Source organism: Toxorhynchites rutilus, chromosome 3, assembly GCF_029784135.1.
Source record: "Toxorhynchites rutilus septentrionalis strain SRP chromosome 3, ASM2978413v1, whole genome shotgun sequence".
Taxonomy (NCBI): domain Eukaryota; kingdom Metazoa; phylum Arthropoda; class Insecta; order Diptera; family Culicidae; genus Toxorhynchites; species Toxorhynchites rutilus.
In genome coordinates this window covers 185771977-185789060 of record NC_073746.1, presented here as the reverse complement: position 1 = coordinate 185789060, position 17084 = coordinate 185771977, and positions in this window count along the sequence as shown.

Below are 17084 nucleotides of genomic sequence, written 5' to 3'. Positions count from 1 at the left end.
ACTGAAAATAATCTGCCAGTTCCTTTGGGAATTTTCAAAATATATTCATGTGAAAGAGTTTAATTGAATGTTTTCTATCCATGTTACACTGTGTCCAAATATGTTTCAACCAAGTGCTATTAACAGGTGGTTATCGAGTTGGCATTAACCACTGGTATGCTTCCAGTATCGAGGAAAATGTGGAAATATCTAATCGTTACTGAAAATAATCTGCCAGTTCCTTTGGGAATTTTCAAAATATATTCATGTGAAAGAGTTTAATTGAATGTTTTCTATCCATGTTACACTGTGACCAAATATGTTTCAACCAAGTGCTATTAACAGGTGGTTATCGAGTTGGCATTAACCACTGGTGGGCTTCCAGTATCGAGGAAAATGTGGAAATATCTAATCGTTACTGAAAATAATCTGCCAGTTCCTTTGGGAATTTTCAAAATATATTCATGTGAAAGAGTTTAATTGAATGTTTTCTATCCATGTTACACTGTGTCCAAATATGTTTCAACCAAGTGCTATTAACAGGTGGTTATCGAGTTGGCATTAACCACTGGTATGCTTCCAGTATCGAGGAAAATGTGGAAATATCTAATCGTTACTGAAAATAATCTGCCAGTTCCTTTGGGAATTTTCAAAATATATTCATGTGAAAGAGTTTAATTGAATGTTTTTTATCCATGTTACACTGTGACCAAATATGTTTCAATCAAGTGCTATTAACAGGTGGTTATCGAGTTGGCATTAACCACTGGTGGGCTTCCAGTATCGAGGAAAATGTGGAAATATCTAATCGTTACTGAAAATAATCTGCCAGTTCCTTTGGGAATTTTCAAAATATATTCATGTGAAAGAGTTTAATTGAATGTTTTCTATCCATGTTACACTGTGACCAAATATGTTTCAACCAAGTGCTATTAACAGGTGGTTATCGAGTTGGCATTAACCACTGGTATGCTTCCAGTATCGAGGAAAATGTGGAAATATCTAATCGTTACTGAAAATAATCTGCCAGTTCCTTTGGGAATTTTCAAAATATATTCATGTGAAAGAGTTTAATTGAATGTTTTCTATCCATGTTACACTGTGACCAAATATGTTTCAACCAAGTGCTATTAACAGGTGGTTATCGAGTTGGCATTAACCACTGGTGGGCTTCCAGTATCGAGGAAAATGTGGAAATATCTAATCGTTACTTAAAATAATCTGCCAGTTCCTTTGGGAATTTTCAAAATATATTCATGTGAAAGAGTTTAATTGAATGTTTTCTATCCATGTTACACTGTGACCAAATATGTTTCAATCAAGTGCTATTAACAGGTGGTTATCGAGTTGGCATTAACCACTGGTGGGCTTCCAGTATCGAGGAAAATGTGGAAATATCTAATCGTTACTGAAAATAATCTGCCAGTTCCTTTGGGAATTTTCAAAATATATTCATGTGAAAGAGTTTAATTGAATGTTTTCTATCCATGTTACACTGTGTCCAAATATGTTTCAACCAAGTGCTATTAACAGGTGGTTATCGAGTTGGCATTAACCACTGGTATGCTTCCAGTATCGAGGAAAATGTGGAAATATCTAATCGTTACTGAAAATAATCTGCCAGTTCCTTTGGGAATTTTCAAAATATATTCATGTGAAAGAGTTTAATTGAATGTTTTCTATCCATGTTACACTGTGACCAAATATGTTTCAACCAAGTGCTATTAACAGGTGGTTATCGAGTTGGCATTAACCACTGGTGGGCTTCCAGTATCGAGGAAAATGTGGAAATATCTAATCGTTACTTAAAATAATCTGCCAGTTCCTTTGGGAATTTTCAAAATATATTCATGTGAAAGAGTTTAATTGAATGTTTTCTATCCATGTTACACTGTGACCAAATATGTTTCAATCAAGTGCTATTAACAGGTGGTTATCGAGTTGGCATTAACCACTGGTGGGCTTCCAGTATCGAGGAAAATGTGGAAATATCTAATCGTTACTGAAAATAATCTGCCAGTTCCTTTGGGAATTTTCAAAATATATTCATGTGAAAGAGTTTAATTGAATGTTTTTTATCCATGTTACACTGTGACCAAATATGTTTCAATCAAGTGCTATTAACAGGTGGTTATCGAGTTGGCATTAACCACTGGTGGGCTTCCAGTATCGAGGAAAATGTGGAAATAACTAATCGTTACTGAAAATAATCTGCCAGTTCCTCTGGGAATTTTCAAAATATATTCATGTTAAAGAGTTTAATTGAATGTTTTCTATCCATGTTACACTGTGACCAAATATGTTTCAATCAAGTGCTATTAACAGGTGGTTATCGAGTTGGCATTAACCACTGGTGGGCTTCCAGTATCGAGGAAAATGTGGAAATATCTAATCGTTACTGAAAATAATCTGCCAGTTCCTTTGGGAATTTTCAAAATATATTCATGTGAAAGAGTTTAATTGAATGTTTTCTATCCCTGTAACACTGTGACCAAATATGTTTCAATCAAGTGCTATTAACAGGTGGTTATCGAGTTGGCATTAATCACTGGTGGGCTTCCAGTATCGAGGAAAATGTGGAAATATCTAATCGTTACTGAAAATAATCTGCCAGTTCCTTTGGGAATTTTCAAAATATATTCATGTGAAAGAGTTTAATTGAATGTTTTCTATCCATGTAACACTGTGACCAAATACATTTGGTTTTGTGGTTTTTCAATCAATCGCAATTAACAGGATAGCTTCAGAAGATTATTCTTCCCCATCAGTAGGATATTTCCGTATCCAATATTGTATGCGCCCGCAATCGATTATTGCTCAGTCGCCGAAAGTTCCGAGCTCAGAGAGTTCATTCCCCTCTAGTTTGCCTTCCAAATTGCCATCGTAAACCACACCTTCTCTCGATTCAATCACACACAAAAAGCATACTTAAGCGATATTCTGGTGGTGAGACACATTCATTTTTCGTGAGGACATCGACAAGACAACATCGTTGCCTAACGTGCTGGAGGAGGTGGACGGCGAAGGATCGACACATACACGCGCAGAACTCTTTCCGTTAGGATGCCATTCAGCATCGAGAAAGTTCCGGAAAGATCTAATCATTGCTGGAAAATAATCTGCCAGTTCCTTTGGGAATTTTCAAAATATATTCATGTGAAAGAGTTTAATTGAATGTTTTCTATCCATGTAACACTGTGACCAAATATGTTTCAATCAAGTGCTATTAACAGGTGGTTATCGAGTTGGTATTAACCACTGGTGGGCTTCCAGTATCGAGGAAAATGTGGAAATAACTAATCGTTACTGAAAATAATCTGCCAGTTCCTCTGGGAATTTTCAAAATATATTCATGTGAAAGAGTTTAATTGAATGTTTTCTATCCATGTAACACTGTGACCAAATATGTTTCAATCAAGTGCTATTAACAGGTGGTTATCGAGTTGGCATTAACCACTGGTGGGCTTCCAGTATCGAGGAAAATGTGGAAATATCTAATCGTTACTGAAAAAAATCTGCCAGTTCCTTTGGGAATTTTCAAAATATATTCAGGTTAAAGAGTTTATTTGAATGTTTTCTATCCATGTAACACTGTGACCAAATATGTTTCAATCAAGTGCTATTAACAGGTGGTTATCGAGTTGGCATTAACCACTGGTGGGCTTCCAGTATCGAGGAAAATGTGGAAATATCTAATCGTTACTGAAAATAATCTGCCAGTTCCTTTGGGAATTTTCAAAATATATTCATGTTAAAGAGTTTATTTGAATGTTTTCTTTCCATGTAACACTGTGATCAAATACATTTGGTTTTGTGGTTTTTCAATCAATCGCAATTAACAGGATAGCTTCAGAAGATTATTCTTCCCCATCAGTAGGATATTTCCGTATCCAATATTGTATGCGCCCGCAATCGATTATTGCTCAGTCGCCGAAAGTTCCGAGCTCAGAGAGTTCATTCCACTCTAGTTTGCCTTCCAAATTGCCATCGTAAACCACGCTTCTCTCGATTCAATCACGCATAAAAAGCATACTTAAGCGATATTCTGGTGGTGAGATGCATTCATTTTTCGTGAGGACATCGACAAGACAACATCGTTGCTGAGGGTGCTCGACGGCGAAGGATCGAGATCTGCCCTGAAACGCAAGCAGTTTGTTTGAAACTGTGAGGGAGCACAGAGAAGCCGATCCTTCAGGAAAGAGAAGGTGACCATCGAAGTAGCCGCTACATACACACATATACGCACGGAATTCTTTCCGTTTGGATGCCATTCAACATTGAGAAAGATCCGGAAAATAATCTGCCAGTTCCTCTGGGAATTTAAAAATACATTCATGTGAAAGAGTTTATTTGAATGTTTTCTATCCATGTAACACTGTGACCAAATATGTCTCAATCAAGTGCTATTAACTGATGGTTATCAAGTTAGCATTAACCACTGGTGGGCTTCCAGTATCGAGGAAAATGTGGTAATATCTAATCGTTACTGAAAATAATCTGCCAGTTCCTCTGGGAATTTAAAATTACATTCATGTGAAAAAGTTTATTTGAATGTTTTCTATCCATGTAACACTGTGACCAAATACATTTGGTTTTGTGATTTTCAATCAATCGCAAATTAACAGGATAGCTTCTGAAGATTATTGTTCCCCATCAGTAGGATATTTCCGTATCCAATATTGGATGCATAAAACCTTGTGCCTCCAACGTAACGCTCTCGTTTTCGAAGTCCCCCAAATATTCATTCATTCAGAATGAATTTAGATTCAACTCCAAACAAATGATCTCTAAATCAACGATAGTCTTACGTCACCCTTGCGGTTATACCATAGATATAACCCACTTCCTGTTTTTAATGTTATAATTACCTAAATTTCTGCATTTGAATATTCAAGTGGATAATGAAACAATCAGATCAGTAGTAAAATTTAATAATATTGGTTCTTAGCATTATAACTCCTCGGATTCGACAACGAATTATTCCACATACTCAGCATTTACTCATACCGTTGGTGTAAGTCACTCCATCATCTTTATGCGAATAATATAATATCATGTTGCTAAAATTACCAACATTGCAGATTGCCTTCACAAATTCAATAATTTGAAAAAACACGAACCTGCTGTTCTTATCATATCCCAGAGTATTCAGGAAAAAAGAGCACTATCATAGACTCGCAACAAATCCAAAGCTCCTTTTCTAGACATTTCACTAAATTTCTTCCAAACTTTTTTGATTTTATCCGATAACAACTGAAGCTACCGCCGGAGACGTTTTTACTATTATCGGAAATGTAAATACTAACGCTACAGACAGAGCAACCTGGTGATTACGTCTAGCTATGCGAAAAAAGTGCGCTACACATACAACGTCCCGTCACCGTGAAGTCAACGTAAAGGAATGAAACGTCAAATATTCTCCCATGGAAATCGTATGGTAGCATTCACATACACAATCACCGGTAACTTTGACGTCGGCAAAATATGTCCAAGAGAATAGTTGACGGGCGGTGACGGTGACGTTGTATGTGTAGCGCACTTGAATGTTCATTGATACGATTGATTGTCCGCATAAATAGAAGCAAGCGTTTTCCAAATGGAAAAAAACATGTTTCAATCCGCAAAATCTCCTAGGTTCTCGTTTTGCCGATTATATCCTTCAACTGGACAGATTATTTCATTGGAAATTTGCATGATTACGCTTGTAGGCAAAAAACAACAAATTTGCATTCTTCCAACACTAATGGTGTTGGTGATTTCGTCTCTTATGCAAACATAGGCAGTCCAGGGGGACTCGATTATATGCACTTTCCGATTTCTTTTTACTGTATATTGTGCGTCTATTCCTTAACTGGACACGACGATTAGAAATAGTCGCACTTCAAACGGTCGTAAAAATAGTCGCGTTTGCATTTGACAGATAAATCTGTCATATGTGACAAATCATATTATCCTGTTTGCTCATGTTTTTGCAAGCAAGTATTTTCGTGAAATTTAAATGATTGATAACAGCATGCAAAATCCAATTCTTAAAAACGTTCAGCATCGTCGGGCTAATATAAACACAAAATATCATTGTCCATATGGCTACTACTTCCTGGGATTATCACGATTTACGCGAAGTGTAAACCAACCATTAGTTTCTAGAACGTATTTTATGAACGAGAAGATATAAGAAGACTACGCAAACGACAGAGCTTTTCCGAAAGTTTGATGTAGACAAACGAACCTGACTGATGAACCTGGTTCTATACTACATGCATATGAAATGACTTCGAAACCCTTGGACGGAAACTACGTCCAGACTATCCAGAAAAAGTTTCAATGTGGATGATGAATGGTGCTTGTATACATTGTGGTGCGAATAATATATAATTCCTCTCTTCTGACCGGATAACTGTATTCACAATGCAATTGAAGTTGTTTTCAGATTGATTGATATATATATTTCAAAGAGAGTGATAATACGTCACTATTGAGTACTGTCCAACGCACACTTATCAAATTTACCTTAAATGACTGCACGAAATTATTTCCAAAATGCTGTTATACTTTTGGCGATATATTTAATTAATCGGCTATGTATTAAAAAACTACAAAAATGATCAATGTTTTCTTTATTTTATTCATCGAATAAATCCGTGCAAGAAAATCGGTACTAAAATTAGTGATTAATATCGTTAGCATCAGTAATTTTCGATGCCAAATTCTGAATTCGTTTTTTAGCACTTCGAGTTCTTGTATCTGTGCATGAACATAGGAAGCTTTCATAACGAGGGAGTCAGTTCGTTCATACAAAGTATCGTTAGATGACAAAATACTCTCGGTAATATTATAAGTCAATTCATGCATCGCTTGAAGTTGGTTTCCTTCCGAGAGTGACACTGCTCGGAACAGGTAAAGGTATTGATCCGGTGGAGCTTCTGTCATGACCTTTGAACGCATATCTTCCGGTTACACAAGGATGTAATTCGTCCAAAAATGTCCTGAAAAAAATGAAAGAGTCTTGGTATCACTGGTTTCTTTAGTATCAAAATTAGATAGTAGTGATATGTTATATTTTCTTACTTTAGTTTCTCTCGGTATTTTCATAGCTGTCTATATCATGTTACAAGAACTTAAAATTACGAAAACCAGCATCTTCACTAAGAAACTTGCTCGGAATGTCATCCGTCTTCTGGAAAGCTATAAATATTTATTATTACAAAAAATACATGAAAATTATTGTAATCCAACCGCAAAATTCCATATCGAACCTTTTTTTCAAAACACTATTTCACCAGTTAATTTATTTATAGTTTGTTTTTAATTTTCGTTTTGACATTTAGAACAAAGTTGAGGGGTGATCAGTATAGGTTTTCCATGAATTTAATCAGCCCTCGTGAAATGCGACTATTTAAACAGGTAGCTGAAATGACCTCAGAATCCAACAGTCAAGTAAATTCACAATATAATCGAGTAAAAAAATATGTTTTATTAGTTTTATATAAATATATTTATCGTTTATTGAATATAAAAGAGGAATTACATTTTTGATTCATCCCCTTAAAGTCAGAAAACACCTTTCCCAATTAAAAAAAAATGGATTGATCGAGAATCTATAAGGAGGTGATATACGAACATATTTGATGAAAAATCCTATTAACATATGGTCAAACTTCTATATATATGGTTCACGATGTGCGCCCTTCACCAGGCATCTCCAACCAAGTTTGCTTCCCATACTTTTGTAATTCATCTGTCTTTTTATCTGTCCATGCGACAAAAAAACCATGGAATTCCAGATCATCTACGATCCGTTGTTATTCCGTCGATATTATAGCCAAAATATGGGAAAGTTAGATCTGATTAAATGTTCTTTACTGACGATTCATTCATAAACGGGTCCACTGGCTTCGGCATCTTCAATGTGAATTCCAGTGCCTCTTTCAAACTCAAAGATCCTTGTTCCGTGTATGTCGATGAAATGGGTGCGATATACTATGCTCTAGGGATCATTGAAACGCAGCCCATCGACCATTATTTAAGTTAGTCTCAGCTCAATAGAGGCAATCCGCTTAAAGAACGTTGATAAACGCTCATAAGACAACTATTAAGTGTTTTGGTCGAAAAATTATTCAAGATTACCTTAGCATGGGTTCCCTCCCATTGCTAGCTAAGGTGAGCGCATCAGAAGGCACACTTTTTGAAAGGCAAATTACTTATAATGAATTTTTCCACATTTCTCGTCAGCAGACACTCGTAAATGCAGGTTTAGAATTCCCGTGAACGTGGATGTGAACAAACACTTTTTTGTAATTCATCAGTCCATATATAAAAGGCGAGGAAAACAACTTGAAACTATAGGAAGAAACTTTTATTAGTTGAAAAACATACGAGGGCGGTCCGATAAGTACTTAGCCTCATCGCCCGATGGTGTCAGTATCACAAGAGATATTAATTATCGCGTAGTACATTATCATAAACGGCTACTATCAAAATTTCAGCCGAATCGGACTCGTAGTTTTGTTTTGACCGTGTGTGGAAGCGGACGTGTCCGCGGATTCGAGAAAAATGGAAAACATGGAAATTCCACTGTCGCCACGGTCAAATTGGTCTAATTGCACTACGAATTGCTGCCCCATCCACCGTATTCTCCAGATTTGGCCCCAAGCGACTTTTTTTTTTGCAAACTTGAAAAAGTCACTCACCGGGCAGAAATTTGAATGGAATGAGAAGGTCATCGCCGCTACGGATGCCTACTTTGCAGACCTCGGGAAAACGTATTTTTCAGATGGATTAAAGATGTTGGAGCATCGCTGGGTCAAGTGTATCGAGCTAAAAGGAGACTATGTTGAGAAATAAATCGCCACTTTTCCAAAAATTTTGTTTTTTTTATGTGGGCTAAGTATTTCTCGGACTGCCCTCGCATTTAAACACAATTCATATTGATAAAAGTGGATTAATTCAATATTTCACAACGATTCTGAATTTCCACCGTGGAATCGAGATGTTGGTGAGCTCACCATAGTTCACCGACTTCGTTGAACGTGAAAATGAAAACAGTGGTGAATATAGACGTCAAAATATTGATCCGTTCATGTTCACGTTCGAATGTCCTGAGGCATCCTAGAAATTATTTCGTCGTGAACTGTAAAAGGATATGTTTAGCAACTCTCGAGTTTTTAACACTCTTATACTCGCGCATTGGTCTGTCAGACCGATAAATCAAAAATTCGTTCATTTCTCAGAAAATATTAACACTATGACTTTGCGATTCTCTCTAGCTTCGTTATTCGTCGTTCGTCATCGTTTAGCGTATCGCATGTGTTGGTACAAATAGGACGTGTGTCACTTTTTTAACACTTTCGGTCTGACACACCGACGCGAGTATAGGAGTAACTTTTTTGGACAAGTGCCTTTTTTTCATATTCTAGAATATTGTTGAATGAAATGTATAAATTAATGTTAGTGGCGTGGAATATTTATTAAATATAATGCATATCATCATTACCGGACTTTTCTTATCTTATTTCAGTTCCTTTTGTAACTGGATTGAACGGATCCATATATTAACTATTCGTCACTAGATTCATACGTTCAAAAGCAAAATATAAATGTTTGACTTTTGTATAGATGTTCGCTGAATATAATGGTCATACATATACATACTTGCGAAAGAATATCACTTGTGGAAGAACTATAAACTATGAATTAATCGGTAGCTTATGGTAATTTTTAACAGTTACAGTTTCGGGGATTTTCTTTAATAATGGACAATATCGGCAAGAAAACAAGAAAAAGAAAAGGAAGTTCCTAGAAATCCTTTTATATCATCTTTTTATGCCACATATAAAAAGACATTAATTCTCAGTTTACCAAGAAAACAGAGACAAAGAATATTAGAAATATGCAAATTTTATATTCCAGAACCTTTATTATCTGGTAATTATCTAGAAGGTTGTTATACATTCTTCTCTTCGATAAAAAAAAACCCGAAAAACACGCAACAACTGCATGAAATGTAATAAACATGTTTGTTTCGAGCATGAAGTTATGCTATGTTCTGATTCTTACTTCAATGAAACCACAATCGATTAATACGTTTTTATGTTATTTTATAGCTCTTTATACTTCCATGAATTATATTCAGTTGTTTACTTTCAATTAATAGCAGTGAAAAGTTCGAATTTCGTTATTTGTGTTGGAGTATCAAAAATTACTCTATTTTGAGGAGGCTGAATTAGATGACTATTAAAACATAATAAAGACGAAGAAAACATATGTTTTGGAGTTTTTTTCATTCAATCATATCCTCTTCTTCAAATGCCAATGAAGCCTGAAAAATACACAATGGCAACATTACAGAGAAGTTCAATTTTCGGTCTGTGACACCGTGCGCGAGTATACTTGTTATGATTTTGCACGCGAGTACAGGAGGGTTAATGAAAATTTCGATATGGATAAAATTTCATTCAATCGGATCTCTGCACGGGTTGAAAAAAGCTTAGTCGCTTTGGGTTGGTTCTTGAACTACTGTATATTTTATCCGAATTACTTTATTGAAGTTCGATGTTTATTTACTTCACGTTTACTGGCGAACTTTTAATATGAACGTAAACGTGAACAAAAACATTCTATTCACCACAATTCTTTTAGTTGTTTGTTCGCAATGTAGTTCACCATGAAATGATCGTACTATTCCACCACCTGTTCAAGTTTACGTTCACGGGAACTCTAAACCAGCCTTAAAATGGCAGCGCTTGTGGAGTGAAGATGAGTTCGGTTGTTGGTTTCACACGATTATCTCTAAGGTCTCGACAAGTATATGGTTCAAGGGATTGAATGTAGGTCGTGATTTCATTCGCGTGATATCTCGCCTTATGTTCAATCACTACAACCTAAACGTGCATCTTTATCACATTGGCCTCGCAGCAAACAATCTTTGTGATTGTGGCGATGGCTTCCATGACGTCGAGCATATTGTCTGGTCGCTCTCAGCTCTCTAGACCACCGAGAGCACAAGGCAGACAATCGGATATCCCCGTCCGGAATATCTTAGGTAGCCGTGATCCTGATCTTCTGATTGTTTCTATCATTTGAATTGAAGCTCTTCAAGCGCTCTACAATTTGTTCTCTGACATCCTGCCAATCCAATCCACTTTTAATCTCGATCTTCACGTAGAAAATTCGCGTCTAATCGAGGATTTATATTATGCATATCATATTGAACACCTTCAACATTCAAGAGACGCCCTTAGAAGTTTTATTTCTGCCTTACTTCCATGTTTGAGATCTAATCTAAAGCAATTGTCTACTTCATGGCCCATCCTTGCATCAATCATAAAAACTACTACATAACGTAGTAGAAGGTATGATCACTGCACAATGGTCCATGAGATGCATTTAAGTGGAAATTAGCATTTAGAGCTCGATAATTATTCTCTAGACAAAAACTGTCTTAGACAAAGTTGTTACTCATGATAGAGCGCTCGTTTTTATGTTGTCAAAAATAGGGTGACCAAAACTGTCAATGAAAAAAATAATTTTTTATCTTTAAAGATAGAGGTAAACATAGTTCGACAATGTTGTAGCTCCAATCATTTGAGACATTTTTATAGAACAAAGTATTCCTCTATCTCTTGAAATAACCGATATAGCGCCTTTTTCCAAAGTTACGTTAGGGTCACCATGAAAAAAAACTGTTTTTTTTGCTCTAACTTCTATATTTCAAATTTTACATGCAAATTGTCTTCGAAAGACTTTTAGAGCTTACTAACACAAACATTTTTCGATGCAGAACTTGTCAGTATCTCAATTTTACTCAAAGTTATTGATATTTCTTCCCAAAAAACGGGCTCTTTTCATTTGTTTGTCATTCTTTCTGGGGCAAACATAAAAAATGTTTGTTGGCGGAATTTTAAAGAATAGATTTCACTCTATACAGGGTTTTCCAACTTTAAATTCCGAAAGTAAATTGAAATAAAACACACTTAGAATTCGAATTTCGATGAAACTTTTATTTCAAATTAACGTTTGGTTGATGCCATTTTGTGTGAAATACAACATCATTCAAATGTCAACCTAGGGCTTCCTCGCACACCTTGATCCGGAACAGGTAATTTTCGATGACTTTTCGGCACATATGGGGCGGTATCTCGGTTATAACTTCACGAATGTTGTCTTTCAAATGTTCAAGAGTTTGCGGAGAGTTGGCATAGACACGGTCTTTCGCATAACCCCACAAAAAAAGTCTAGCGGTTTCAAATCGCATAATCTGGAAGGCCAATTGGCATCACCAAAACGCGAAATTATGCGTCCCTCAAATTTCGTTCGCAATACGGCCATGTTCGGTCGTGTTGTGTGGCACGTGGCGTCGTCCTGCTGAAACCACATGTCATCCGTATCCATATCTTCAATTTGTGTCAAAAAATATCGTTTAGTTACCGTCTCGCCGTCATCATTTTCAAAGAAATACGGCTCGATGACTCCACCAGACAATAATGCGCACCAAACAGTGACTTTTGACGGGTGCAATGGCCTGTTCACATAGCCACCGAGCTCGAAATGTGCCTCATCGCTAAAGAAAATTTGATGCGAAAATTCAGCATTTTGCTGCTGTTGTTCGTTCACCCAATCGACGTATGCCCGACGCATTCCATGGTCACCACGCTCTAATTTTTGTACTAGTTGGACTTTATATGGCTGTAGGTGCAAGTCCAAATACGAAATTCGCCACAATGATGTGTTTGACAAGCCCAATTGCTGAGCACGCCGTGGAATCGAAACATTCGGGTCATCCTCCACACTGGCAACAACAGCAGCAATATTTTCGGCCGAACGCACGTTACGATGATGCACAGGTTTCACAATATCCGCTACGGATCCAGTTTGTTCGAATTTATGCACTACATTAGCGATTCTGTGCTCTGTAGGCCGTCCATGACGACCAAAATCCGTCCACAATGCTCGAAAAACATTTGCCGGTTTTTCATCATTTTTATAGTATAATTTAACAAAATTAACATGTTGTGCGATGCTAAAACGATCCATATTGTAAAATGGCAGACATTCAACTAACGATATGACGCTTTGGTTGACAGCTATGTCAAACGGTTGTCAGCGCAGGGCTGTATAATTTCGGAAGCCCGAAATGGAAAACCCTGTATAATATGAGATTTTCAAAACTATGTTATTTTTTGTGTTTGAGTAAATTAAAATTGAAATCATGAGTTTTTGGGATGAAAACCCATCAATAACTTTGAGCAGAATTAAGATATTGACATGTTCTGCATCGCAAAATATTGGTATTGATAAGCTCGTACGAAGACCATTTTGATGTAGAATTTTAAATATAAAAGTTAGAGTAAAAAACCCGTTTTTCATAGTTACCCTAATGCAACTAAGATAGAAGGCGCTAAAAACGGAGATATTTATTGTTTAGACAAAAACAAAGTTGTTAAAGCGCTCATTTTTATGTTATCAAAAAGGGTGACCAAAATTATCGATGAGATGAAAAACCAAACTTTCTTATCTTTATAGATAGTTCAACAATGTTGTAGCCCCAGTTATTTTAAACAACTTTGTAGAACAAAGCTTTTTTTCTATCTATTAAAATAATCTATTTAACGCTTTTTTCTAAGTTGCATTAGGGTGACCATGAAAAAACGTGTTTTTTCTGCTTTAACTTTTATATTTCAAATTCTACATCAAAACTGTTCTCGTACGACTTTTAGAGCTTATCGATACCAACATTCTACGATGCAGAACTTGTCTATATCTTAATCCTACTCAAAGTTATTGATGGTTTTTTTTACACAAAAACTCATGATTTCAATTTTAATTTACTCAAACACAAAAAATAACATAGTTTTGAAAACCACACATCATGTACAGTGGAAGGTCATCAACGATCCCTTGCCAATCAATATATCAATCAAGGATGGCCCGCAATCCACTGAACCATCTCGAGCTCCATTTCACCTAACCAGGAACATCGACTGGCAAATGGAGACAGCCGAATGGAGACAGGTCGAAGTAATAGCAATTCAAAAATCTGGCAAATCAGCGTCTGACCATAACTCAAACTGTCCGTTTGCTATGCTTTGGTGCATTAGAAAATTGTTGGAGAAATGATCCTTCGAAGTCTCGAGACTAGAATTTGCTATCAAGTACACAATTTGGGTTTCGCCAGCGCACAGGAACGAACGATTGTCTAGCGTTGCTTTCCACAGATATACAACTGACCTTTGCGCACAAGAAGCAACTGGCTTCAGTATACCTGGATATTAAGGAAGCTTTTGATTCGGTTTCCATAGAAATAATGTCAGACAATCTGCACAGATGTGGACTTCCTGGAAATTTGAATAATTTCTTGTATAATTTGTGGTCAGAAAAACGAATGAACTTCATCCTCGGGCAACAGACAACTTCCATAAATAGTTATATGGTCTCAACTTCCTTCTTTATAATTTGTATGTGAAACTGACAGTTGTTTGGCAGAACAATACACGCTGAAATAGCTTGCAGATGACGGTGTAGTTTTTGTAAGAGATCCACAAGTCGAAAACTTGCAAAGACCATTACAAAATTCCTTAGACAACTTGTCTTCTTGGATAAGTAATTTAGGGATTGAAATCTCGCCGCAGAAAATGAAATTGGTAGTGTTTACTCGGAACTGATTTAATGATTTGATTCAAAATCCACTTGGAATTCTAACATTCAGGGATTGGAAATATTGAATTTGTCAAGTAATATTGAAAAAACGATTTTTATCAGTATAACGCGTTTAATTCGCTTGTCGATACTGTTGCCATTCTTTCGACGTCAGTGTTTGCCAAATGATCCACTCATTGAAAAAATCGCTTTCGTTCGTTCAAATATGATCTATCAGGAAACATTTCCCCCAGCGGTATTCTATTGTTGTTATGTGCTGCAAATCACGACACAAAAGAGAACGAGACAACTCTGCATCGGCTCGCACTTCATTGCACACCAGCATGCAAGCAAAGCTATCATATACGCTTTCGGTGCAGAAAGCTTATTTTCTTCTTTGCCTCTAACATATACATACCGACTTCTCCATGCATCATGAAACAGCAGGATCGTACGGACAAAGCAAAGCGAAAGATTCATATTCAGCTAATGTAGCAGATCCTGATTTTTAAGTCTCAGAGAGTGCAAACTATATGATTATTTAGCTCGATAGAGGCTAAGGGAAGGGTAGTCAGATTATATTTTCCATTTTTAACGCCTCTATCCCTTAATATTCATATAGACCGCATAGTTTTACTAGCAACACCGCTCCAGTGAGAAGCAAAAACTCTCGCGTTTTATCTCTTCGCTGCTCTCCGCAAATGGTGACGTAATGATGACGTAATTATTCTTGTATCATTTATTGCTTTGCACTTGTCTGTTCAGTGGGTTTCACTATAGTAAAATGGGACGATATATGCGGTTCAAACTTGTATGCAGGCTTCGAAAATGGAATGCGATGTTTGATACAGATCGGATATGCAATCAACAGTCTTCGTTCCTCTCTCAGTTTAATCACTAAATATTACACAAGTGATTACTGACATTCATACAAGTATCTGAATGATCCTCTCATATATGGTACCGACGTACCGACACCGGCAGACAAATACATGATGTATTCATATCATCAGGCATAGCAACTTCTCTGTAGGGGCCGGCAGCGCAGACGGAGCGGAGAAATGCTACTGATGATTGAACCGATGTCGTACCGAAGAGCGACGAACACACCCATACCACGAACTTCGACGTTTGATTTGTATGTATGGTGCTACTCGCCCGTGTAGTTCGTGCCCGGCACCGGCAAATTATTCTTTTCGAAAATTCCTTCATGCATTTGTCTGAAACGTGCTGTGTATGTCCGGAGCCGTTCCGCTATATATACGCATACACATTTGAAACACACGTAATAATATTTGACTTGCATGAAACGTGCCGTGCCGGTTACACTACGTGCCTGATAATATAATATTACCTTTATTCATTGCTCTAATTATTCCCAACGCGGTCGTGTCTTGGACACCATCCTTCTATTTATTGATTTTTTGTTTGGGTTTTGTTTGCACCTCTGGTTTTTAACGTGGTTTGCTGTTTAATTTTCTTCATAGAACTAAATAAACCAATACCGGTTTGACTCAATTTTCCGAACAGACTCAAATTTCGAACACTTCATTTTGAAAACTAAATTTCCTGAACATCAATGTTCTCCAGGGTATAGCCTTCCATATAACAACATTAATTAGGAATAGTCTAGCTTCAGGAAGCAGTGCTTCCAATCGAGTTGAACGTCGGATGGTTCCTCTTGCCCGGGAATTATCAGGTTCAATACTTCCTAATGATCATGACCGATCTCACTTGAATGAAAAACTCAAAACAAGGTACTCGAAACTGAAAACGAAACATTTTGAGTATGGGGAATCGCTAGCTCATATATGGAATCAATGGAGAATATATTGAGTCAACAAATTACCAAATCGATGAAGCGGGATTAGTAGAATATTTTGCCGAGTGGTAGTCACGCAAGGACAACCCTAGGTAGTGCGGACTGAATCAAAACGGCTGTCAAAAAAGATCCAATTGAAATGTCAAAAGAGATCCAACGATCAGGAGTGTTATTTTTCTTATGATAATCAACACTATAAAAGAGGTATTGTTGTCAGGGGCAAAAATAATTCAAACAATAAAATGAACGAACTACATTTTTCCGTAAATTGTTTAATTAACCATTGCATCTCTGAAAGAGCATCTCAGCCTTTCACTGAGCTACGCCTTTTTAATGTCCCCTCTCTTTGACATAACGTTTTTCCGAACGAAATAAAAAACAAACGAAGTCAGAGTCACGTAAATGTTTACTCCTGCGATTTGAAAATATTCCATAAAAAGTGGAAGGAAGAGATGCCAGATGATTTTTAAAAAAAGTCTGTAAAAACATGTGAATGTCTGTTAAAAATGTGGAAAAGTCTGTAAAAGTGTGCAGATCTATAGAAATGTCTTTTAACGTTAATTTTCACATATTCATTAATACTTTGTACATCGTGATGCACGTAAGATTGTATTTTGTATATATATACAGCCATTCCATGCCAAACCAA